We start from the raw sequence: 27,984 nt of genomic DNA on the forward strand, positions 1-27,984 counted from the left end.
TTGCCATAAATGAAGACCAACCAGGCCTGTGTCTGCCGTGAGATGGATAGGTGTTGAGACATTACTGACTGATAGTCCTGTTTGCAGTTCTCTTGTTAGTATTGTTGTGAGAAAACCACCACCCGTTTTGTAAAAGTATTGGGATGGCCAAAAAGTTCGTTCAGGACTTATGGAAAACCTGAACAAACTTTTTGGCCAATTCAAAAGTTTTTTGTGGAATAATTGTATGGGCCCTTTTGCGAAGCTGCAGTCTGCTAAAATAGGTTTATCAAATAGGCTTATGGAATGTTAAATCACCCGTAGAACCTGGAAAGTTTGACGGTAGTGTTTCTCGATTTTGGACCAGTAATTATTTGTCTTGGGGGCTGTTCAGTGCCTTGTAGAGGGTTTGGTAACAATATCTTGGCCCTTACCCATTAGGTACCAGTAACACTCTCCTCTAGTTTTCACAACCAAATGGCCTCTGAGGGGCAGAATTGCCCAGGTTAAGAATCACTGAGTTACAGAAAATAGTAAAGTCATTCTTCCCAGTTAAAACTATTATACTCATTTTAGCGTTACCATGAATTCACTCAGACACTAACATTTAACAAATGAGATTCAGAATTATTATTAACAGTTAATTCCTATACTGCAAAAAGCACATAAAGAGTATATTATATTCTTTGAATATAATATATTGTTTATTCACTTATTTCAGCAAACATTCATTGAACACTTGCTTTTGAAGCCACTATGCTGGTTGCTAGAGCCACAAATTCCAATGAGACAACTCTGCAAGGAGTCTAGTCTACAGGGAAGACAAAAATAAGTGAATATATCATGGAAGCCTGATAGAAATTCAACAGAAGTTTACTGAGTAGAAACCCAGGTGAGGGGAGGAGCTATCAGGGAATGGTAAGAATTAGGAAGTGACACCTGAAACATGATATTTTTTAGGCTAATGGATTTGGGAAGTGTTTGGAGAACAGTAAGACTTACAATAATATTCTAAGGCATATATTATGATCCTCTTTTAAGGATGAGAAAACCATTTAGCTTAGGATCATTTAGCTAAATAGCAGCAAAATTAACCTATGAATTTAACCATTATCTGGATTAACAGTATTTGTCTTTTCAAGTTGAATACAATGGAATAAGAGAGATTCGGGGAACATTCTTGACGAACAGATCTCTTAAAACTATAGTGACAAAAATAATACTCCCTTATATGAATACGGGACTTCCCTGATGGCTCAGAAGGTGAACAATATGCCTGTAATCCAGGAGACCGGGGTTCGGTCCCTGGGTGGGGAAGATTCCCCTGGAGAAGGGAATGGCTACCCTCTCCAGTATTCTTGCCTGGATAATTCCACGGGCAGAGGAGCCTGCTGGGCCACAGTCCATGAAGTTGCAAAGAGTCAGACACCCACTGAGCGACTAACGCATTCACTTTCCCTTCACTGTATGAATGCATCTCACAAGACACATTCACAGAAATGATCCCTTGTGATCCTTCCGTCAATCCTGTCAATTTGACAGTAGGCATGCACATCACCTCTGCTTTCTAGAGCGAAAGCAGACACTCGGGGAGTTTGGTTATAGAGCTCACAAAGTGTGTTGCCCTTCTCAGCATGGACATGTGGTTCCCAGAGGGCAATGGAATGCATCGTTGTATTCTAGCTTGTCATTGTATTTTAGCACCAGGATGCTGCCATCTTTTTTTGCTATACTTGAAAGCAGTTCAATTTCTGCACTTAGAGCTGAAATTACAGTGTCTCAAAGCTAAATTTAAAAGAGCAATTTACTGCAGTCCCTATGAAGAAACAGAACCAATCAATGTAATAAAAAAAAATTAAGATCATTCTGTATTTTGTATGGTTGCTATTGTGGTCGTGTGACTCATAGGGAGCAGCAAAATGCCTGTCGTTATGGAATATTTAGAAAGCAGAACAGTGCTTGGCTTGAGGTAGGTACTCGGGAAATTTATGTTAGAAGGATGAAAATGAGTGTTATTTGGTCAGTCCTGTCCGACTCTTTGCGACCCCATGGACTATAGCCCGCCAGGCTTCTCTGTCCATGGAATTCTCCAGGCAGGAATAATGGAGTGGGTTGATATTGCCTTCTCCAGGGGATCTTCCCCATTCATGGATCGAACCCATGTTTCCCACAATGCAGGCAGATTCTTTACCATCTGAGCCAGCAGGAAGCCCTGTTAGAAGGATAAACAGTGGAAAAGTGAATGGATGGATAAGAAGGCAGATGGAAGGGTGGTCACTTCCAGAAATGATAAACGGTGAGCTGTTGGCAACATCTACCTCCATTTTCTGTTAGGAACAATTTCCTTGTCGCTGGCTTCCACAGGGTTTCTAATCTCAGTTCTTATCTAAAAGAAGAACAAAGAATAGGTTAAAAAAAAAAACAAACACAACATTGGAACTGTAGAGGAGCAAAACTTGCCACCTCCAAATAATCTCTTTGGTATGCATATTACTTGAGCTGAAAAACCAAACTCAAAAGACTTAGGAAGAAACTCTGACCTCCCTCCAAGATCCCCTGGAAAAGGAAATGGCAACCCACTCCAGTATTCTTGCCTAGAGAATTCTATGGACAGAGGAGACTGGCAAGCTACAGTCCATGGGGTCACAAAGAGTCGGACACGACTGGGCAACTAACACTTTCACTAATTGCCTAAAGAGTGTCGATGGAGGACTTGCTCCAAGAAGGGAGCTGTCACCACAGAGGTCTATAGGATCAACTAGGTGTGCAGACAGGGATGGACCTGGCAAAATCTGTCAAAATTCTTCTCTGGGTCCTAGTGTCTCTACAGATCCCAGCAAATATTGGCTTACAAACGTTTGCTTTTCCAACTCCATGTCAGTTGCCTTCCTCTCCTCTGAAGTCCCAATGCACGACCCCCACATCCTCTTTGGTCTCTAGCTGAAGACAGCATTCAAGGTGATGGGGGTCGGCTGTTTTTCTGAAGATATTCAGTTCTTCTGAGTATCTCCCATGTATACATTACTTACTTGACTTCTGTTAATCCATCTCATGTCAATTTAATTCTTCTATTAATACCAGCCAGCAGAACCTACAAGGCTAAATTTTCTTTCTCCCTGGCCAAATCAAGGGTAGCCTTTGAGTCTGGAAACCGCCTTCCTGAAGGAGAGGTACTCAAGACATTTGAGTTGTTTATCCGCGAATACTGTAATGATCAGACTCAAACTTGGCCCCTCCCCTTCCTTTCCTAGTTTTCTACCATATCTGGTGAGTTACCAAGTCCTGTCATAACTTCCTCTTGCAGAGCATTTCAAATCAGTCCCTTAGTTTCCATTTCTATTCATGTAGCTTTAGCTTAGACCCCTATCACCTCATTTCTAGGCTGTTATTCTAATGTATCAACTACTCTATCTTCACATTTTTCCATTCTCTCTTAAGCATTGTGTTAAACTAAAATTAAAATACTTCTTTTGTTATTTCTTTTGTCTTTGGTGACTATACATGATTAAGTTTAATTTTCTTTTTCCAGCGTGCTAGACTTCCCATAATGAGGCCCTTCTTATTTAATCTCTGCATGGAGCCACCCAAACCTGAATGGTCTTCACTGTACACAGAACGTGTTTTACACGTCACCTCCCACAGTTCACTGTTTTCTCCAGTATTTACTGAGAACCTTCTATGTAAGCTGCGTGTTAGATCATGAGTATTCAGAAAAGGACAAGAATATGAAAAGGCAAACTCCTGCCCTCCAGGTCTGTTTCCTGGGATAAATAGACAACTATTTTATTAGAGAGTGAACATGCTGCATTAGGATAAGAACAAGATTCTGGAGGAGTTCAGGGGAGGGACACCCGTAGACTAAATCTCAAACTTCTTTCTGTGGGTCACTTCTGTATCTGTATTTCGATACTTCTTGTATTATAATTTTATATTTACCCTAACTTGCAATTATTTACTCCTGAACTTCGAGATAGACTCTTACTTACCTCTGGCTTCTAAAAGCCCAGTTTAGTGCCAAACCACCACATATCAACATATACAACAGTTGCTAATTCTATGAGAGGTGTCATGGTGAATGCTTTGTTCACATTTTCCCAGTTGACTTCCAGAATGCAGTAGGTGTGATTAATGTATTATAGTATCTCTATTTTATATAGTGATATCAAATAACACATCTAACAACCATTAAGTGGAGGAGCCAGGATTAGAATCCTGTCAGAGTGATGCCAAAGCCCATGCTCCTAACTGCTTCCAAATAGTAACATGTAGATGATTTACTAATGAATGAATGAATGCTCTTCTTTCTCTTTATGTGGTTCTTTTGAGACTCCATGAAGTCTGGGAAAAAGTCAGACATGTTCAAACATTATTTTCCCTTTCCTTTAAAATGAGAGTTGTGGAAGTTGAAACGACAAAAATGAAATTAGTCATCCCAGGCAAGCTGCAAGTTCCAGGCACATGCAAGGTTTTGGGCCAGATAAGTGTGATGAGAATTGAACGCTGATCCTGGAAGTTCTGGGAATGAGGCCTACACAGTTATCTAGAAGAGATAAAAGCTAAGTACAGTATGTGTTTTGCTTTATGTGACCAATAAAATAATGGAACCAGGGGAGGGGGCGACACGTCCAGGGGAGGGGGACGGCTGCTTTCTGGAGATCGCTAGGGCTCCTCCCCTGGCTGATCTGGCTGCCTTACATTGTCCTCTCTGCTGAGAGAACTTCTCCTTCTTCTCCAGCTGCAAGCCATTAAAGAGACGATTGCAAGGGAGGAAGCTTGTCTGTGCAGAACAATGAGCAGCCCTGGGTCTGGCAGGATTTCTTCACCAGCCACCATACAAGGTAAGAGATGGGGGACTGAGCTAGTGAACAGTGTCAGCTTGCTTCTGCCCCCAGCCCTCTCCTGAGCATGTCCTGGGGCTCTGCAGAGGTTTCATGGACCAGACTTTTAAAATCCTCAAGCTCCTGACTTAGCTGAAGCTAACCTTGAGGATACACCCGAGGTCAGAGCTATTGAGAGGAAGGAGCTGTGATAAAGTAGAAAGAACATGGGCCCTGACTTCAGGTGCTGACTGTGTCTTGGCTTCTTACCAGCTGGGTGTGCCTTTTTGAGTTTCAGCTTAAGGTCTGCAAATGAAGATTAAATACCCACAAAAGGTTATTTTAATGATTACATGGAATTTTGCTTGTGGAAGAGTCTAAAACTTAAGAGATACTCCATAGTTTTTTTATCTTTAAATCCCCAGTTGAATACTTCTCTCACCCTCATACCCACTCTGGGTGGATTTTGATGGAGACTGATCTTTGCTGATCTATAGAAACAGCTGATGAAAAAGCAAACAATGGTATGATAGGGCCATAAACTATAAATGTACAATTATTTCTAGCCTCTTTCCTTGGCCAGTAAGGAGAATTCTGGCATTTTTTGCTCTTCTGGTATGGTTGGTCAAAATTTCCTTCACAAATCTGAAGATTTCCTGTAATTGACCAAATAATTAACAATTTTCCTCTTTTTCTTGTAACTCTTTAACTGTCATCCATTGTACTTAACAAGTGAAATCTCATCCCAAATTAATTAATGAAATAAAGTACAATAAGAAATGAGGATATGTAATGATTTCAAAATACTGTGAGAACTGTCTCTGTCCAAAACTTATATTTTCTTTCTGTTTGGAAAACGGCCCTCTGGAGGCCTTGCTACTCTGTACTCACTCTGGGTGGAAGCAGACTGATAACTTGGTGAGCAGAGTGCAGACTCCATCCTAGCCCTTCCCAGGTCAGTGCCCTTGTGTGACCCCAGGACCACTGTTCCTCACGGCCCTGATTAATGGGATTACAGCATCCCCTCCTCCTTTAAAGCCTTCATCTGCTGATGTCACTAGACAGTGATTGTAGACTGCATGCACACCTCTATGCCCTCTTCCAGTATCAAGTAACTATCAATTGAGAATTGTTCAGAATTATAAAGGAAAATACTGATTAAAGTATCAATAAAAATTTATTGAGTACCTATAAATGCATTAATCATTGAGACTGATGCTTTTAAAAATATTGTTTCATTTAATCCCACTGTAGACCTGGAGGAGGTTATTATTGTCCGTATTTTACAGCCGAAGAAATTGTGGTTCGGAGGTGAAATAAGACCACATAAGAAACAAATATCAGAGGCAAATCTGAATCTGCAATCTTTTTATGCATTGCGTGCATGCTAAATCACTTCAGTTATGTCCTATTCTTTGCAATCCTGTGGACTGTAGCTTGCCAGGCTCCTCTGTCCATGGGACTCTCCAGGCAAGAATGCTGGAGTGGGTTGCCATGCCCTCCTCCAGCTGATCTTCCGAACCCAGTGTCTGAACCCATGTCTCTTTTGTCTCCAGCACTGGTAGGCAGGTTCTTTACCGCCAGGGCCACCTGGGAATATCTACCCTTTTACAGTATGACGCTGCCTTAAAACTACCCATCTGGGTGACGTCAAAGTCCCTTCACCTCAAGGCCTCAGCCACATCACAGTGTGGGCGGGTATGTAGATTATTCCTCCAGGATAAGTGTGAGAGTGGGCTGTGCCCTAAACTGAACAACAAGGCGGACAATAAACAGTACAACATGGATTTAATTTGAATAACTTCCTTTTCTCTTTTCTTGATTGATTAAACTTGTCAGTGAAGTGAGCTATTCAGAGAAAATAAACAATGATCCATTTGACCTACCAGCATCCATCAGGCAACGTGCCTAATAAGAAATCTATTCATTCATTACTTTAATCATTCATTCAACACAAATGTTTACTGATATTTTATTCGGTTTAGACTTGGCTGGGAGTCTAAAGAAGATGAATGGGTCTGAAATAAAGGGTTTTGCTCACGTAGGGAATACAGTCATGTAAACAAATAATTATGATACTCATCCTTCAAAACTCTGCCAAAATGTCTTCATCTCTAGAAGCCCTCCTGAGTTATATTAAGTACTTATCTGTTGTGTTATCATGGCAAACCATGCACAATTCTTTGTTAGCATTTAGCCATATAATACTGAAATTTGTTGGTTGTACATGACCACCTGAATAAATTCTGGGAAAGTTGTAACCAAAAACAGAAAATCTTTCTTCATTTTATTCAGTATCCTGGGTTAGTAGGCAATACTACCTTCTCTTCTTCCCTCTGTGTCCAGACCTGGCTCTAACTCAGCCTAATTATCAGGCTCATTTTCCTATAGGTTTGTTTGCTTGCTGTCTCTTGTTACCACACCACCATTTAATTACTAGGTCATATGAAGTTTTTTTATAGCATGTTATAATGAAAATATCATAGAGTTGATTCATCTGCACAATATGTAGTTTTATGAAATTGACCCATACTCTTGATTCTTATTATGAGTTTATCCTTAGGTACATCAGGGTAATGAGTGCACCAATTGTTATTAATAAGTAAAGTCTGAACATGTGTGTTTGAATCTCAGCTCTACCAGCTCATTCACAAAATGGAAATTATACTAAAATTGAAACTATGCTTCTTTTTCCAGCTCCAGGTATATCTGTGTGAAACACATGAACAGATGAAAAAAACTCTTTTGATTTACAAAGTACACACGAAGTACGAACTTAGTAATTAGGAACATGGGTTTTGAACTCAGAAGATGGATTCAAATCCTCGGTCTGCCTCCTTGTTGTTGCTGTTGAGCAGTTGCTAAGTCATATTCGACTTTTTGTGCAAAAGGACTGCAGCACGCCAGGCCTCCCTGTCCTTCACTATCTCCCCGAGTTTGCTCAAACTCATGTCCATTGAGTTGGTGATGCCATCCAGCCATCTATCCTCTGTCGTCCCCTTCTCCTCCTGTCTTCCATCTTTCCCAGCATCAGGGTCTTTCCCAATGAGTCAGTTCTTTGCATCAGGTGGCCAAAGTACTGGAGCTTGAGCTTCAGCATCAGTCCTTCCAATGAATATGTTGATTTCTTTTAGGATAGACTGGTTTGATCTCCTTGCTCTCCAAGGGAGTCTCGAGAGTATTCTCCAGCACCAGCTACTAGCTAAGTAATCCCAAGCAGACCTGTGCATTACTTCCCACATCTATACACATTCTTTAGTCCAATCAGTGTTCTTCTGAAGAACCTGAAGAGTAAATGTAATAACGTGCGGTGGTTGTAAAACATGTCTGCAAATTCTGACACACTCCCCATTGAGATGTGGTCTGTGTTCCATACCTTGGATCTGGGTGAGCTTATGAGCAACAGTGAAAATGAGCTACATAACTTGTGAAGTTAGGTCACAAAAGGCCGTGCAGCTTCATTCTTGTTCCTGGAATACTGAGCAGCCATGTAAGACTGCTAAGGCAGCGAGCTGGAGAGACATTAATTGTAGAAGCTCCACCAACAAGATGACAGACATGTGAATGAGAAAATTACTCTGCAAACCGAGTCTTCCAGTCTCAACTTTTATAGTCCCTAAACACTCAGCTTCCACCAGCCATTCAAGTCTTCCTAATTGAGGCTCTAGGTATGGAGAAGCAGGGGCAAGACGATGCTCTATTCAAATTCTTGACCCGCCGCAGAATTCATGAGCATAATAATGTAGTTGTTTTAGTCCACTAAATTTTGGGTGACTCATTACACAGCCACGATCCAAAGTTGGCTGAATCCACAGATGTGGAACCTTGAGTATGGAGGGACAACTGCAGATACAGAAGGCTGACTATAAGTTAAACGTGGATTTTCCACCGTTCGGAAGGTTGGTGCCCCTGTTCCCTGTGTTCCTCAAGTGCCAACTGTGTTTAGCTCAATACCTTGCACATAACACTGAATAAAAAGTGTCTGTCTACCTCATTTTGCTGATGTTACAAACATCGTTGGTTATGGCTTCAGAATCCTCCCCATTCACTGCCATGCTTTCTTGCCCTCAAAGTACACTAATTTTTTTTTTAGATTACCTGCCTCTCTCCCACTGCTAACAGATGCTAGGGACTGAATGTTTGTGTCATCCAATATTCATGTGTTAAGCCATAATCTCCAATGTGATGGAACTTGGAGGCAAGGTCTCTGGGAAACAACTAAGTTTAGATAAAGTCATTGTGGGTGAAGCTTCATGATGGGATTGATGTCCTTAAAACAGAAACAGACCAGAACTCTCTCTCTCTTTCTACCCTGTGAAGATACAGCAACAAGGCAGGCTGAAAACAAGGAAGTTTGTTCTCCCCAGACACACAATCTGCTGGCACCTTGATCATGAACCCCTAGAACAATAAGAAATAAATGCTTGTTGTTTAAGCCACCCAGGCCATGGTATTTGTTATCACAGTCTTTTTGAGCTGCTACAATAGAATATCATACACTGGGTGACTTATAAACAAAGAAACTTTTTTTCTCACAGCTCCAGAAGCTAGGAAGTTCCATGATCTGGTGGGCCCCCACTTCTGGGTTCATGGCTGGCCATCTTTCTACTGTGACCTCACATGGCAGAAGGGACAAATAAGGGCTCTGGGATCTCTTTTGTAAGGGTACCAATTTCATTCATGAGGGCTCTATTCTCATGACTTACTCACTTCCCAAAGCTCCGCCTTCAAACAGCATTACATTAGAGGTTAAGATTTCAGCATATGACTTTGGGGGACAAAAACATTCATGCTTGTAACACAGCTGGAGCTAAGATGACAGATTTACTGGGTGAGATCCTGTCCCTACTTCTGAAGGGAATGGGATTTGAACAGTTTAAGCCAATCACTGTATCCCCATTCCCTGGCACCAGGGATTGCTTCTGAGATAAACCTGAGACCTAATTAAGTTCTATCAGAAAGAATCAGTCTGATGAGAACCAATTTAGGCCAATAAATTCCAGGCCATGTGAAAAGTTACTGGAAATCTCTTCATTCTTTTTCTGAAAAGCAAGAAGTGAGTTATTTCACCGCAGTAAAGAAGAAAGGCTAAAGCTGCTGGCCTGAAGTTACAGATGTCAAGGGTAATGGTGTACCAGAATGAAGTTCACAGCATGGAAGGCAGAAGAGAGATGGGAGATTTGGGGCTTTTGTACACATTTAGACCACAACATCAGAGCCTTATTTGGAGTCTGTTTTCTGAATTGTTCAATTAGAAGCTCTAATAATTTTTCTCTTTCAGTTTAAGTCATTTGGGGGTGAATTTTCCATCACTCTACTCCAAAGAGTCCTTCTAATTTTGGTGGTGGTTGTTGTTGAATTGCTCAGTCGTGTCCAACTCTTTGTGACCCCATGAACTGCAGAACACCAGGCCTCCCTGTCCTTCACCATCTCCCGCAGCTTGCTCAAATTCATGTCCATTCAGTCAGTGATGCCATCCAACCATCTCGTCCTCTGTTGTCTCCTTTCCTCCTGCCTTCCATCTTTCCCAGCATCAGGGTCTTTTCCAATGAGTCAGTTCTTTGCATCAGATGGCCAAAGTATTGGAGTTTCAGCTTCAGCATCATTTCTTCTAACGAATATTAAGGACTGATTTCCTTTAGGATGGACTGGTTGGATCTCCTTGCAATCCAAGGGACTCTTAAGAGTCTTCTCAAATACAACAGCTTAAAACCATCAATTCTTTGGCACTCAGCATTTTTTATGGTCCAACTCTCACATCCATACATGACTACTGGAAAAACCTTAGCTTTGACTAGACGGACCTTTGTTGGCAAAATAATGACTCTTTTTTAATATGCTGTCTAGGTTTGTCATAGCTTTTCTTCCAAGGAGCAAACGTCTTTTAAAGTCATGGCTGCAGTCACCATCTGAACTGATTTTGGAGCTCAAGAAAGTAAAATCTGTCAGTGTTTCCATTTTTTTCACCATCTGTTTGCCATGAAGTGATGGGACCAGATGCCACGATCTTTGCTTTTTAAATGCTGAGTTTTAAGTCAGCTTTTTCACTCTCCTCTCTCAACTTCATCAAGAGGCTCTTTAGGTCCTCTTCCCTTTCTTCCCTTTCTGGGGCTTCCTTCATAGCTCAGTTGGTAAAGAATCCACCTGCAATCCAGGAGACCCCAGTTCGATTCCTGGGTCAGGAAGATCTGCTGGAGAAGGGATAGGCTACCCACTCCAGTATTCTTGGGCTTCCCTTGTGGCTCAGCCGGTAAAGAATCTGCCTGCAGTGTGGGAGATCTGGGTCCAATCCCTGGGTTGGAAGATCCCCTGGAGAAGGAAAAGGCTACCCACTCCAGTATTCTGGCCTGGAGAATTCCATGGACTGTACAGTCCATGGGGTCGCAAAGAGTTGGACGTGACTGAGCAACTTTCACTTTGACTTTCTGCCATAAGGGTGGTGTCATCTGCATATCTGTGGTTATTGATATTTCTCCTGATAATCCTGATTCTGGCTTGGGCCTCATCCAGCCCAGCATTTCTCATGATGTTCTCTGCATATAAGTTAAATAAGCAGGGTGACAGTATACAGCCTTGATGTACTCCTTTCCCTATTTTGAACTAGTCTGTTGTTCCATGTCCCATTCTACCTGTTGCTTCTTGACCTGCATACAGGTTTCACAAGAGGCAAGTAAGGTGGTCAGGTATTCCCATCTCTTTAAGAATTTTCCACAGCTTGTTGTGGAAAATTTTGGTAAAGCTGATTAAATAAATGATCTCTAATGCTACATTTTTGGCTGTTGTTTCTCAGCAAAGTTAACTTGGAATTTTAGCTGTCAATTTTTGTATTAAAGTTTTTTTTTTTTTTTTTCGTGAACCGTTTTTTAAGTCTTTACTGAATTTGTTACAATACTGCTTTTGTTTTATGTTTTTATTTTTTTGGCTGTGAGGCATGTGGAATCCTAGCTGCCCAACCAGGGATCAAACCTGCATCCCTGCGCTGGAAAGTGAAGCTCCAACTACTGAATTGCCAGGGAAGTTCCATTTAGCTGTTACAGGGTTTACGTGATCATTACATTGACAGTGCAAGTAGATAATGCAGAAGAGCATGTTCCTCTCAAATGGACATGAAATAACCAGATTCATTATTTTTTCAATTTTCAAATGCTTTTCTCATCACATAATCATACACTAAAATTTCAAATCATTGTTAATGTAGAATTAACTGTGGAAACTATTTATTTGTGTTATTTATTCATAATCTTTTAAACATTCCTGAGAAACAGGAGCTATTTTTTAGATATAGCTATGTATATGGAAAAGACCCTGATGCTGGGAGGGGTTGGGGGCAGGAGGAGAAGGGGACGACAGAGGATGAAATGGCTGGATGGCATCACCGACTCAATGGACATGAGTTTGAGTAGACTCTGGGAGTTGGTGATGGACAGGGAGGCCTGGTGTGCTGTGATTCATGGGGTCGCAAAGAGTCGGACGCGACTGAATGACTGAACTGAACTGAACTGATATATGTGTTTGTCTGTATATGTGTGTATAAACACATATATTTATATGCAATAGATACAACAGTCCATATAGATACATGGAAGATACACAAACCACTTTTCTGTGTAGCATTTTATAATTTTGGGAGTGCTTACATATCTATTACTTCATTTCATCCTTATAATAGCTGTAGATTGGTGTTTTGTCTTCATTTTATTATTCATGTTAGACTGGTACTAATTACATAAATAAGAACATGTACTAATTATTTCTGTTAATTATTAAACTAGTTATTGCTAACTATTAATGAATAATTATCAGCTATTTATCATTTATTGATTTAGTTATTATAAATTATTAATTTAGCTAGCTAATTATTAACTAATACTTATTGCAAATCATTAATTAATTTACTGCTAATTAAACTACTTATTCATGTACCAATTACATAAAGAAGTTACATAAATAAGAAAATTGGTTTCGGGGAATTGATGGGACTGCCCAATGACAGAGAAATACCAAGCAGTAGGATTTCTGCATCCAGAAAGACTGAGGAGATGTACTTTTCCCTGCTTCTGCTGCTAAGTACAGCTAGAAATCCTAGACGTTATATATAAAACAAACACAGGAAGACTTTGAAGAAGAAAGAGAAGGCAAATAGGCTAGGGTTTTCAGGATCCAAAGAAGCAACCTGGTTCCTCTGGAGTATGTTGCCATGCCTTCCTCCAGGGGATCTTCCCCACCTAGGGATCTATCCATTTCTTGCCTGGAAAATCCCATGGACAGAGGAGCCTGGAGGGCTAGAGTTCACGGGGTCGCAAAGAGTCAAACACGGCTGAAGCAACTCAGTGTGAATGCAAAAATAAGGTGAATGTGTATCTTCCACATGTATGCCTGCACTTTGGTATATTTATATATGTATTTATCCTATTTGCTGTTTTCTGTTTCTTAAAGTCCTCTTTATTATATATAAGTATCTATATACATATAGATAGATATAAAATATATGGTGTGTGCTCAGTCACTTCAGTTGTGTCCTACTCTTTGTGACCTTCTGGACTGCAGCCCGTCAGGCTCCTCTGTCCATGAAATTCTCCAGGCAAGAATACTGGAATGGGTTGCCATGCCCTTCTCCAGGGGATCTTCCCAACCCAGGGATTGAACTTGGGCCTCCTGCATCTGATACATTGAAGGCAAATTCTTTATCCACTGAGCCACCAGGGAATCCCCCCCAAAAATATATAAAAATTTATATATATTTTTAAAACTCCAAAAATAATGTTTATGGAAAAACACATTCCACTTTCTATTTAGTTACAAGTGCAGAACAAGTTTATAATTTGTCAGTCAAGAAAAGTATTTGTAGGGATGGATATTTTTGAGATATTTCACTTGTGCTATCTCATTAAATTCTCCACTTCCCCCGCCCCCTCCACCCCAGTTTCACAAGGCAAGTATTACTGACCAAGCCTTTATAGATCTGGAAACTAAGTTGAAGTATCTCATCACTTATTAGTAAACAGCAGATCTAGATTCAAAACCCAAGTCAGTCTGATACCAAGTCTCTGCTCTTTAGAAAGCAGAATGTATGTGTTGCAAGGAAAATCTAAGTTTCCCCAGAGCAAAAGAATATTTGAGTTTCAAACAAATATCCCCTTCAAATGCAGACAGTCTAGAAGGGTATTTTCAGTGTCTTTAGCTCTTGCATAGCTGTTCATATGTCTAGTATTTAAGATTTCAAAGTTTAGCCTAATCTTCTTGCCATCTGCTCTGAAATGATGAGCCCATCTGTCAAGATATTCAAGACAATATCAGATTTCATTTATTCTATGAGAAGACAATGACTTTTGAAATATGAAATTTGAGTATGTCTGATTACAACATTGTGTTATGCTTAAAAATTGAAAAGCTAGTTCTATATGGTTGAATGGTAGCTGAAGTCCCAGCATTGATTAACAGTGACAATGAGGCAGCCACATTGGGAAATCCAGACTATCCAAAGCTGATTTGGGGATTTTTCAGGTCTGGTATGATGGCCACTACCTCAACTGTTGTTGTTTAAAGGTTTGATTCCTAGGTTGGGAAGATACCCTAGAGAAGGGATAGGCTACCCACTCCAGTATTCTTGGACTTCCCTTGTGGCTCAGCTGGTAAAGAATCTGCCTGCTGTGTGGGAGATGTGGGTTTGATCCCTGGGTTGGGAAGATCCCCTGGAGAAGGGAAAGGCTGGCCACTCCAGTATTCTGGCCTGGAGAATTCCATGGACTGGATAGTCCATGGGGCCATGAAGAGTTGAACATGACTGAGCGACTTTCACTTTCATTCACTAAGTCATGTTTGACTCTTTTCCAACCCCATGGACTGCAGCCCGCCAGGTTCCTCTCTCCATGGGATTTCCCAGGGAAGAATACTTGAGTGGGTTGTCATTTGCTTCTCCAGGGGATCTTCCCAAGCCAGATTCTTTTACCACTGAGCCACCAGGGAAGCCCACTATATTAATTGTTTGTTAATTATTATGTTCAATAATACACATTCTCTAGATGTTTTGGAAGTAATATTCTTGTAGAGAATTTTACAAAGTGCTTTCAGCATCATTATTCCATTAAGGGTACTCATGTACCCTTCATGTAATATAAATATACATTATTATTCTTACCCTTATTCTGTTCTATCTATTCTATATATTTTGTTTATTTTTAAAGAAATAACCAAGTCATCTAAGTGGAACTGCCAATCACATGCTTCTAAAAAGGAAATACATGGACCATGGGAGTGTCCTGTCTGGAGACTAAACAAGAGATCTACACAGGAATAACAGGAGATACTACCACATTCTTCTTTCTTTTTTGGTCAAATTAGTTTAAACAAATAGGTCCTTGGGTTTTAAAATAAGCTGAATCATGAGTGTGTTTCTGGCCACCTTGATAGAGATTATCCTCTCTTTACTTCAATCTTGCTTGATTTTAGTTAATTCTACGGTCACCTAGATTCCAAAAACAAATTAAAATTCCTCTTAAACAAATACTTTTTCAATTTTCAGGACAAATGAAGTCCCCAAACATTATGAACATTCCCTATCCTCCTGTTGCCCCTTATTCTGTTCCATTTCAACCTTGGGTTGCCTGCTTCATGAACTCTGGTTTATTTTTGCAATGGCTGGATGCTTTTCTCACACTGGAATGGGCACCTCCAAAAAGCTAATATTTCCATCTTAAAGCACTTCTATACAAATTTCTAGAAGGCCAACAGGACATATTAACATGTCTCAAGAGGAACCTATGTGTGTGTGTATATATCTATATATACCACATTTAAGAAATTGCATCATTCCCAGAATCCTAAGAATGTTGCCATCTAGACACATATTACTATTACCAACTTTGGCCATTATTAAGATTTTGTGTTAGTGCTAGAAAGAAATAGATAAAAACCACAAGATAAAGAAAAAGGGAAAATCTCTCATGTTAGGGCTTTCCAGTCCATTGCTATCTATTGAGTTCATGATCCAGGTACCTAAGTATCAATGGAGAAAGATATCTCAGAAGGGTTGTACCTCGCACACCTTACTGAAGGCCAAAGTGGTGCTGAAAGCCCAGGCTGTTGGTGTTGGCACTTCCCTGCCCCCTTCCACTTCAGGGGCCTAGTTTACAAGACTGAGGAGAGTCTTGCCTCCCTCTGGTCCATCCTTAGCAAGTACAATCTAAAACCACGATTTCATCAGGTAGCTCCTCTTTCAGAGCTTTGCCTGTCCCTCATCATCACGGTGCAATGGGAAGACACTCCACTGTGGGGTTCTGCCTGTGGGTCCCCCTCCAACACTGGGTTGCATCCTTTCTTGCTCTCAGGCTGTGTTCAGGCAACACGACACGGGGTTCCCTGCAAACAAAGTGTGTCTTAGTCCTGAAATGCCTTCCAAAGGCTGCCTGTGACACGGAAGGTAAAACCTGATTCCAGACCCTGTATGATGGGGCCTCTGCCAATCTCTCCAGCCTCATCTTTTACTGTTTTCTGCCTGTTCACTACTTTAATTATGTTCCTTTTGCAGCCAAGCTCTTCCTTTATGCAAGGCTTTTTATCACATGCTGTTCCATCCACCTGGAATGGCCTTTTTGTCCTCTCTTAACATGGCTGGTGCCTCTCATCCTTCAGACCTCAGTATGAATATCGGGCTTCTCTGGTGGCCCAGATGGTAAAGAATCCACCTGCAATGCAGGAGAGCTGTGTTCAATCCCAGGGTTGGGAAGATTCCCTGGAGGAGGGCATGGCAACCCACTCTAGTATTCTTGCCTGGAGACTCCCCATAGACAGAGGAGCCTGGTGGGCTACAGTCTGTGGGGCTGCAAAGGGTTGGACACAACTGAGCACCTAAGCACAGCAACACAAAAATATCATCAGGGCCTCCCTGCTGGCTCAGTCAGCAAAGGATCTGCCTGCAGTGCAGGAGACCTGGGTTCGATCCCTGGGAAGATCCCTTGCAGAAGGAAATGGCAACCCACTCCAGTATTCTTGCCTGGGGAATCCCATACAGAGGAGCCTGGAGGGCTACAGTCCATAGAGTTCCAAGAGTTGGACACAACTAAAGTGACTGAGCAAATAAATGTCATCATCTCACAGAGACCGTCCATGTCCACTCTATTCAATGTAGTAATCTTTTATAAAGGAGTCAAATTATTTTTCTCATTAGCATCTACCAGAGTGTCACATTTAAAAAAAAAATCAATCAGGTAACATTTCTTCCCAAGAGTCTTCTAGAGTCTCTCTGAAGTCTTTGCTAACCACCCAGATGAAACTGGTTTTTTTTCAATCACATCCTAATGGCATAATGTATGTAGGTAATTATGTTGCATTTAATTGTTTATATGACTGTCTGTCCCACCAGTCTTTGAGATTCTTTAAGCCTATATCAGACATTTTTGTATTTCCAGGACTTGAAAAATACTGTTCTCAATCAGCAGCAGCTGAATACAGTGAATGAATGAATTCAAAGTTTGATTTCATGTTTGAATAACTCAGAATCTCAGGGCACCAAATGCATGTCTGTGCACAGGTCAAAGTATTGGGCCATGTTATAGGATTTAGTTTTGCAGACAAATCTGTCTTATGTTCATCTTTCTTCTTTTCCTACCCCAGCTCTTTCAAACATAACTTGGACCAAGAAACCTCTTTCCCAGTATGCTGAAGGGAAATGTCTGTGCTGAGCAACGCTAAGCAGATTCACTGCACCCTGCCTACCAGACAGACTTGCTATCCTCTTCTAGAAGCTTTATCTCCTAGTGTTCTATCTGCATTGGGCCAGTATTTAGGGTATCTCAGCCCCTGACTCCATCTCTGATATCATCTACCAGTTCCTGCTAAATACCAGTCAGCCTAAATAGCTGTATTTATGTATCAGCTGACCTCTGCATTTGACCAAAGATAACTGGACTAATGTGGAGACTGGCCCAAGCTAAGTCAAACAGGTTCATTTATCCTAAGGCACAAGGTCACAATCTGAACATAAGTTCTCCCACTTTCCAACCTAGACAATTGGATTTCACATCCCTATTTTCTTTTCCCTATCTCATTCATAAGAGAAATTGAGGTTGGCTGAGGATAGAGCGCGATTATGATCAGAAAACCCAGTAGTAACGGTGGTGTTTGCAGGGAAGAGTGACAGTGGTTTATGAGTTCTGAATCCCTCCAGAAAGGAAACTGCATTTCAGCTGCAAGATGCAGCTGAGCAGAAAGTGGAAAGAAGAAAGGATGCTATAAACAGCTCTAACACTTGGGAAGAATGGCCTAGAGTTTGCAGCCCGAACCACACTTGCATTGGTGATTCTGTCCTGCCCAAAGCCAGGTAGCACCTGCTGGTCCAGTGAAGCAAGTCCAGGGACTGGAGACACTAGCTTGCATGCCTGTATTATGTAATCTTGGGCAAAACCACTTGATTTCTTGAATTCTTTGTTTCATGTCAAGGGCAAGATATAATAACTGTCTCCCTTTCCTCACCAAGCCTTCTCTTTTTCTTAACTATTTATCTACATTATTTGGCTGGTCAGGTCTTAGTAGTAGCATGCACGATCTTCATTGTGTCACGTGGGATCTTTCGCTGTGGTGCACAGACTCTCTAGTTGTGGCTGTGGGTTTAGTAGTTGAGGTTTGGGTAGTTTGAGTGTTTGGGTCTAGGTGCTCCATGGGATATGGGATCTTAGTTCCCAGACCAGGGACTGAACCCGCGCCCCCTGCATCACAAGGCAGCTTCTTAATCACTGGCCCACCAGGGAAATCCCACCAAGTCTTCTTTGAACATCAACAGAAATAATGAAAAGTAAATAAAGCTTCTTAATGAGTAATGTAAAAATCTAGACTATTATCCTTAAGAAACAAAACAACCGAATGGATGGCAGACGATAGTAGGTGAAGCTGAATCTGTGCCTAAGAACATAAGGAAATGCAACAGGAAGATGAAAAGATTTTAAACGCACCCCACGCTTTGTGCGTTGCTGCATTGCCGAGGCGGTTAAAAACCCCAAGGCGTGTGCTAAGTCGTGTTCAATTCTTCACGACCCCGTGGACTGTAGCCCACTAGGTGCCTCTGTCCATGCAATTTTTCAGGCAAGACACTGCAGTGGGTTGCCATTTCCTTCTCCAGGGGATCTTCCCCACCCGGGGATCAAACTTGCATCTCTTGAATCTCCTGCATTGGCAGAAAGATTTTTTTTTTTTTTTTTAAACCACTGGTGCCACCAGGGAAGTCCCAGGTAATGACTGTTACATAACCAGAGGCCATTGTTCCTACTTTGCTTCACAGAACTAGTTCCTTTTATTATTCTTCAATCGGAAAGAAAGACATGGGTAACAGAAGAATATGATTTTACCCGAAGTGATTGTGCAATAAATTAAAGTCTGGTATTATATGCTTAAAATGCTGCTCCTTTTTGATAACTGTTGCTCTGTAAATAGAGAATGAGAGACAGAAAGGGTGAAAGGGAGACAGAGGGAGAGACAGAGAGAGCCGGGCAGACTTTTCCAAAACTTAAATCTTCCTTTTTCCTCCAGCACCAGGTTCATAGTGAAGTATTGCTCTTTTAAGTTTAATGTCCTAAATTCTTTCCCCTTGAGCTCAAGTACTTCTTCACCAAGTCACTTTCTAAAGGAGAGGAATACTATACGTCTGGACCTGATTTTTAAAACTCTAGATTGCATTTTGGATTTCTGAAAGTTTCACATTAAAGTTAAAAATCTTTGCCAGCCTCACATAATTATGTTCTTTTGTATTTCACAGTAAAAGAGCCAAGTAGTTAGAAATGCTTGCATGACTCATTTTTCCTATAACTCTGAAGTTTGGAAAAACTTCCCCTTCTAATAAATCCGTCCTGTTAACACATCCCCACCCCTAGCATCCTGTTGACTTTTACTTTCTTCTCCAGGTCGGGTGGCATATCCATGCCAACCTACTGTGGGACAGATACTTAATAAATATAACTGCACATCAGCCTAAGGAAAAACAACTTAGGATGTCGATATTTCCCTCTGACTTTAACGATAAGGAAGCCAAGGATCTATGGAGTTAAGAATTATACTGAAAGTCTCAGGTAGGAAACGGCAAAGTTAGAATTTGAACTGAGATTATTTCTTCCCTTCAAAGCTCTTTATACTACAATGGTCTTGCCTTCACCGGGGAATAAAGAGTTATTTATATTCTAACTGGAGACACAGCTGGAGAGAGAGTGCTGGGAGGGCAAAGATAAACCCTTCAGAGTCCCTTCCATCAAGACATTTATAGTCTAGTAGTAGAGATAGACGCAGACATAAATGATAAGTGCAAAATTCTGTGATAAAAAAACAATCATATACCACATAACTTGTATTGAGTGTATTCCATTTGCAAAACACTATCTTAAGTGCTTGTGTTGACTCATATGTATAAAAATAGAGAGATGCGTGAGGGACATGGTGCCCAAATAAAGGGAGGAGGCAGATCTGTTGAGGAGATTCATTTCACTTTGTAAGAGGGTATGTTACAACAGGCACCAAAGGTTGGTTAAGACCCCACAGTATGTTCAGGCAGGAACCCTGCGGGCAAATGGACATACATGCACAGGAACTTGACCTCTGGGTTTTGCCCAAGTAGAGGGAGAATGTAGGAAGTAGGATGGATCATCTGGAACAGGTACGTAGGGTTCAGGTCTAGAAAGGCCTTGCGTGCCATGTTGTAGACTTTGGACTTCTGTCAGCAGTAGAATTAAAGGGTTTTAAACTGTTGAACGACATGGGACCTCAGCCAGCAGCAACCAACATACGGGGGTGTCTTTTCCAACTACAATGCTGAGGTCAGGGGACAGGTTGGAGGACAGGGTTCTCTCTGCGTCTTGGGAGCCACAAGCCCTGGACTCCAGACCCCGATGACGGCAGTGCAGGGCCAGCACTTCCCCAGTCACATGGCCTAAAAGTCCCAGTGCCTGAGGATGATGGCCCATCTCCCAGAGTCCAGGGACAGCCAGCTAGATCCCTGGGTGCTACCCCCTAAAGTGGTAGGAAACAGAGAATCTATACATTTGCTATTTCTCCGGCCTTCAGAATTTCCCCAATTTAGGGGGGAAAGCTTGGCATTGAGACTCACTCTGGCTTGTTTATCAGGTATATACTAATACAAACCTCTCCCTATAAGGCGTGGCAGAGTTCCTCGGCTACAAGCTAAGCACAGCTTTACTTCTTTCCCTGTTGGCTTAGACGTCATTCCTCCTGAAAGTAGGAGGATGGGACAGAAGGCTTTTATCAGTCCCTCTTTAACTCTATTTCTGCAACAATCCTCTCTCTATTCTGCGATACCCTCATCACTTACTTCAGAGAATAATGGTGTATCCGTCTCCAATTTACTCTTGCCATTTCCCCAGCTTCCATCAGTGGTCTCTTCAGAGCTGGCAGCCTCAGGCAGATGTGGGATCCTTGTGTCAGGCACAGAAGCAGCCGGATTACAGTCATGTTCCTTTAATGATCTCATCAAAGATCCGCCTTCAGGGCTCTGTCACAATGTCATGCTTAGATGTCTGTCCTTCTATTTCTTCTTCCTTGTGACAAGAGGCAGCAGTTAGAATCAGACATGGAACAATGAACTGGTACCAAAATTGTGAATGGAGTACATCAAGGCTGTATATTGTCACTGTTTATTTAACTTATATGCAGAGCGCATCATGTAAAATGCCAGGCTAGAAGACTCACAAGCTGCAATCAAGATTGCCAGGAGAAATATTGATAACCTCAGATGATAGGTATCATCAGATAGATAGATACCATCTACCATCTGATAGATACTATCAGAAAGTGGAGAGAAACTAAAGAGCCTCTTGATCAGAGGGTGAAAGAACAGAGTGAAAAAACTGGCTTAAATTCAACATTGAAATAATGAAGATCATGACATCCGGTCCCATCACTTCATGGCAAATAGATGGGGAAAAAAATGGAAACAGTGACAAACTTTATTTTTGGGGGCTCCAAAATCACTGCAGATGGTAACTGCAGCCACAAAATTAAAAGACACTTGCTCCTTGGAAGGAAAGCTATGACAAAGCTAAAAAGCATATTAAAAAGCAGAGACACCACTTTGCCAACAAAGGTCCATATAGTCAAAGCTATGGTTTTTCCAGTAGCCACGTACATATGTGAGAACTGGACCATAAAGAAAGCTGAATGCTGAAGAATTGATGCTTTTGAACTGTGGTGCTGGAGAAGACTCTTGAGAGTCTTCGGACTGCAAGGAGATCAAACCAGTCAATCCTAAAGGAAATCAACCCTGAATATTCATTGGAAGGACTGAGCTGAAGCTGAAGCTCCAACACTTTGGTCACCTAATGCAAAGAGTCTACTCACTGGAAAAGACCCTGATGCTGGGAAAGATTGAGGGCAGGAGAAGAAGGGGACGACACAGGATGAAATGGTTGGATGGCATCACCGACTCAATGGACATGAGTTTGAGCAAACCCTGGGAGTTAGTGAAGAACAGGGAAATCTGGGGTGCTGCAGTTTTATGGGGTGGCAAAGAGTCAGACATGACTTAGTGACTGAACAACACAACAACAAATTTGCGAAGCACCCGGCTGTTCAATGGAACAAATGAGTCCTTCTTTCCTTCCCTTTAGGGGAATTTGATAAGTTTGTTCTTTTTGCCCCCACCACACTTAGTTACCAGGCTCACTAAAGCAAGGCACTGCCTAGGAGGGTGCTCTTCTGCTGGCGACTTGCTCTTCTCTTTACACTAGGGACACTGTATAGGGACATTCCTTCCGAAGTCCATCTTATGCCATTATTCCTCTAACCTCATTTTCCAAGCCAATTATGATCCCATTATCTCTGTTAACTTGCTACATTATGCACACATAGATTACTGAAAATGAAGAGCTGACAATCTTAATATTTAACTGCTTTTCATAACATGGCATTTGTTTGGAAATGAAACTCTGATGTGGTGGCATTTCTCTTTTGTATACTGTTCAATGACAGTCAATTAACTGCAAAAGAAAACCAAACAAAATCTTAGTTGCGTTTTTCAGGAAGAAAGGGTACTTTTGCATAAGCCCAGATTACTGACATTCATCTATTTAAAATGAAAAAGGGATCGTGGGGACCTTAAAGAGAAACATTACCTCAGAGCTATGGAAAATATTCCTTCTCCAAGGAAACAGGGTGAATCTGATGAAGGAAATCTCATCCCCGTCAACACAGACTGTCCCAACATGGGTCAGAATAATAAATGGAGGTCATTTACTCATAGAAATCCATTCCATTCAAACACAAATTGATTGACAACAGTCATCCACTCAAATACTTAATAAGCACCAACTATATGCTAGGCACTGGAAGCTGAGGTTCAATAAGACATAACCAATCTTTGCCTTCAAGGATATCATGTCATAAAAGAGGTGGCAGAAAAGTATAAAAGAGCCACATTAGGAGAGAATGTATGCAAAATGAAGAGTCCTGCAATCAGAGGCAGTGATGATCAAGTTGAGCATTAAAGATTTAGTTGTAATGAGTGAGACAAAGTAGAAGAGGAACATGATCTTGTTGCTATATGAAGTCGTCTGTACAGAAACATCACAGCTATAATCTGGTTGCCTGCAGCTGGAATAGTTCTTCAGAAAAGTTCTGTTTGAGCTCAGCATCTCTCTCTCTCTTTAATCGCTAAGTTGTGTCTGACTCCTGCAACCCGATGGACTGTTTTCTGCCAGGCTCCTCTGTCCATGGGATTCTCCAGGCAAGAATACTGGAGTGGGTTGCTATTTCCTTCTCCAAGGGATGTTCCTGACCCAGGAACTGAACCTGGGTCTCCTGTATTGCAGGCAGATTCTTTACCAACTGAGCTATGAGGGAAGCCCTTGGTCTCAGCATAGTGTTTTAAATTTGACTTTCAGTGGGTTTTTGCACACTTGCCATAGTTTTCGCTGCTCCCTATTGCCTTAAACTCAGGCTGTTTTACACACTCATGTGGTCTCTAAATACATTGGCGTTTTCAAAGTGTGGCATGAAGAAAGCAAACAGAATGAGGCAGGCATTGGAAAAAGCTAAGTGTTAATAGCTTGGTGTGGGCAGAACGAAGTGTGGATGCAGTGTAGAAGAAGAAAGGAATCTGCAGACATGTGAGGGTATCAGATATGAAGGGCCTCGTATGCGCTGATGAAGAATCTAAGTTCCATCCAGAAAATTAAAGGAAGCAATTAAAGCAGATTAAGCAGGAAGTGTCAGGGCCAGATCCATCTTATAGAAAGATCACGAGGCAACAGTGGGCAGGATGGAATGGAAGAGATAAAAAATGGAGACAAGGATAAAAGTCCGAATGTTATTGATTAAACCAGGCTGGATATTGTAAAGGCCCACACAGTAAGCATCAGAAAATGTGTGGGACATATCTTTTGAGATATTAAAGAGGTTGAAAGAATACAACTTAGCGGATGATTGTTGTGGAAAAGGGAAATGTCTTGGATGAAGTCAATTTTCTGTCTTAGACAGCTAGACTGATGTTGCTGCCATTTACCAAAACAGGGAGGGAAGATTAAGTTGTGGGAATGAAAACTCTTTCTTTTTTTGTCCTCACTCATCATCCCCTTGTGTAGACATAAGTGCTCTGCTTGTATCTCTGATCCTGCAGTTGAAACAAGGCACCAAGGATGGAGATTGTTGTTTCCTTAAGAGCATATTAGACTCAATCAGATGATCCAGTTTCACACCATCTCTTTATGTAATCTTGGACATGTTATTTTTCTGTGCCTCAAGTATCTCATCTGTAAGATGGAAATACTAAAACTTTCTGCTTAATCCAGGTTTGTTGGGAGATTGAATATGCTGAAAAAAGTGAATTTACTTTGGGAAGTGCAAAGGGTGATGTATTACCTAAGAGGTGATTTAAGTCTCTTGGGCACATTAATGTCAGAGAATTAAGTATTGACCCAGAGGTTATCATACAGGCTGATTAAAATGCAGCAAGGGATATAACAGGCTTGCTGTGTCAAAACTGGAAGCAAATGAAGATAAAATAAGTAAAGTGTAAACTATAGACACTCAGACGCTCAGTTGTGTATGACTCTTTGCGACCCCATGGACAACAGTCCACCAGACTCCTCTCTCCATAGAATTCTCCAGGTAAGAATACTGGAGTGGGTTACCATTTCCTTCTCCAGAAGATCTTCCCCATCCAGGGGTCAAACCTGGGTCTCCTGCTTTGCAGGTGGATTCCTTACCAACTGAGCCACAAGGGAAGCCTAAGTGTAAACTGATGAGATGCAATGAAACCTTCAAAGTCAGATCAAACTGACAGGGAAACGATCTCTCTGAGGAGTCAGGGGAAAAAAGCACCTAGAAGCATTCTGGATTTGTTTTTAAGGTCCCCCCGCTGTCTCTGTAAACCCTCATTCAAACATTGCATTCAAACCCTAGAATGTAATGCTTATGCAAAAGCTCATGAGCTGCATAGGGCATCTGGAGATACCGTCTACCCTGTGTATATTTCAGGAATCCTGCCTCCTTTGGGGCTGGACATTCATTTGTGGATGCTGAAGATCCAATTTGACAGTAATCTCTGCCTCACATCCTTTTGGGAACCTCTTCTCAAGCAGATGTTCAGTGGAGCCCTGAAGCATGATCATAAAGAGTTTGCTTACACATGGGGTGGTTTTCTTAAGCAGGGTGTGGATGAGGTGGCTATTAACAAGACACCCCAAATACAGTAGCATAAAGAAGAGAGAGATTTATTTCTTTCTCCTTTAGAAGTCTTGTTAAGTGGCCCAGGGCAATGTTGAACCCAAGCTCCTTTTACCTTAATGCTCCATCATTGTCTTACCCACATGTCTAAAAGTAGTTCGATGTTATAATTGCTGGAAGTACATTTTGGCCAGCAGAGAAGGGTAACAGAGAGGAGAAAGCACTCTTTCCCTTTTAAGATCTTAATGCAGAAGTTGCTTATGTTCAACCAGGCAGAACTTCATCTTAGGTTTAGGATTCCCGGGTGGCTCAGTGGTAAAGCATCCACCTGCTAGTGAAGGAGACACTGGTTCCACCCCTGGGTCGGGAAGATGCCCAGAGGAGGAGATGGCAACCAGCTCAAGTATTCATGCCTGGAAACTGTTATTGAAGAGGAGCCAGGTGGGCTCTGGTCCGTGGGATCGTAGAGTCAGACATGACTGAGCATGCATGAAATCTTATGTCCAGAGCTAGCTTTAAGAAAGGCTGAGGCATGTGGTCTTTAGCTCATGGTTCATATGTAGCTAAACTTGGGAATCACAGAAAAGTAGGGTGATCGCATACTGGGAGGGGGATTATAACTACCAGTCTCTGTGTAGCAGTAAAAGCAGTTTGGTCTGGAACTTTAGCAATAAAAACTGTCTCAGAATTAGTCCTTGTGGATAGCCTTAAAATTAATCCTCAATCTGAAGCGATGAAGTGAAATACTACTCTGATGAAAAATCAAATTATAGCTTCTATTGCATTTTCTTTTTATCAAGGTATAATTTATGAGATCTAACTAAGGTAATTTATACCCAGTGCAATGTACAGATCTTACTATTACAATGAGCTTTGATGAATATATACCTGCTAAGACAATGAGCATTTTCATCACTCTAGATCACTCCTTCATGCCCCTTTAAGCCAATCCCCAACACTTAGGTGATCACTGTTTTAAATATTATCACAGAATAGTTTTACCTATTCTAGTGCTTCATGAAAATGAAGTCAAACAGTGTACACTACTTTACTTCCTTCACTCAGACAAATGAGTTTTAAGATGCATCTGTGTTGTGACTAGGATTCTGATATATGAGTTTACCAAAGCTTGCTTGTCCATTTTTCTACTGATGAACATTTGGGCTATTTACAAATTTAGATTGCTATGGATAAAGTGACTATGAATATTCATGTGTAAGTATTTTTATGGACATTTGTTTTCATTCTCTTGAATAAATATCTCAGAGTTGAATTGATGGGTCACAGGATTGATGTATGTTATGTTCATAAGAAATTGCTAGTTTTCTAGCCAGCAATTTATGAACATTCCAGGTGCTCTAAATACGCACCCATACATGCTTTTAGCAGAATTTTCAATGGAAGCTCTTCTAATGGTCCTACTGGGTTTTAAAGGGGGAAAAATATGATTTGATTTCTGATTTGCATGTTAGCATATTTTTCAACAACTCCTTTCCACACATCAGCAACACCTAGAAAATGTATATAAAATTCTTTGACATATACAAAATCTTGTATAGAAAAATGAGCCTATGACAATTTTTTAATAAAAAGGGTTCTTAATAAGACTTTATAGTATAATGAATGCTTGGAGCCAGAATACCTGGGTCTTATCTCTGAGCCCTAGATTTTTCATCTACAAAATAAATAGCCTTTTCAAGGATTTTGTGAGATCTAACTCGGGTAATATGCTCAGCAGTAGCATGGAGCCTAACAGAGAATAAAGGATGAGTGTGGTTTATTAGAATCTTATCACATAATCATGAACATGATCATCATCACCATCATTACCCTTATCTCCATCACTTCGTCATCACCCTTAACTGTTCCCCAAACTTTACCATATTCCAGGAACTGCTGTGTACTTACATCTTCTAATTAAAGTCTCAAAACAATTCTTCACTTCAGCACTGGTACTTTATAATTTGTTATGCGGCTGTTGGCCCTTCTATCCATGGGTTCCAGCCTGTGCCAAGTCATGCCCACTGCTTCGAGCTGTCTGTATGCTGGAGCAGCTACCGTTGTACCAGGAGCTTGCACAAACACAGAGGCATCACTTAACGCAAGCCGGAACTCGTGGGCAGAAATGTCAACTGCGATGCAGGTCCTTCATTTCCTTGTCGCCTGTTGGAGACGGGGTCCTTTCCCGGACCGGAAGTCCACAGTGCGTCCGGCTGCGGACTTCCGGCTGCGTCCAAGCGTGTTCTCTGCCCTGGTCTAGGGGCTCTGGGAGCTTGTGCGGCTGCTCATCCTTCCGACTCCAGGTTCCAGCCTGTACCAAGGGCCACTGCAGCTGCCGGTTTACATGCAACGCACGCACCATATAACAGATGGAGAGCCTGAGCTCGGAAGAAGGGCATGACCTGCAAAGTTAGCAAGCTGAAGAAACAACGTTCAACCTCAGGCTGTGTGGCTCAAAGCCACTACTCTTAAGTTGCTGTGAGACACAGACGCCTTACCTGGGATTTCAGTCACTTATCTACCGTAAACCAAA

General features: G+C 41.4%; 1 long non-coding RNA gene across 1 annotated transcript in view; it reads right to left on the reverse strand.

Annotated features, from left to right (window-relative positions):
* Positions 1 to 27,528, reverse strand: part of LOC122676827 — a 77,274-nt gene extending 49,746 nt beyond the window's left edge. Inside the window, exons 1-2 of the long non-coding RNA XR_006335645.1 lie at positions 27,360 to 27,528; positions 21,103 to 21,328 (exon numbers count right to left, since the gene is read on the reverse strand). This is a non-coding gene — a long non-coding RNA (uncharacterized LOC122676827). The remainder of the gene's footprint in view (positions 1 to 21,102; positions 21,329 to 27,359) is intronic.
* Positions 27,529 to 27,984: the final 456 nt, after the last annotated feature.

Source organism: Cervus elaphus, chromosome 2, assembly GCF_910594005.1.
Source record: "Cervus elaphus chromosome 2, mCerEla1.1, whole genome shotgun sequence".
Taxonomy (NCBI): domain Eukaryota; kingdom Metazoa; phylum Chordata; class Mammalia; order Artiodactyla; family Cervidae; genus Cervus; species Cervus elaphus.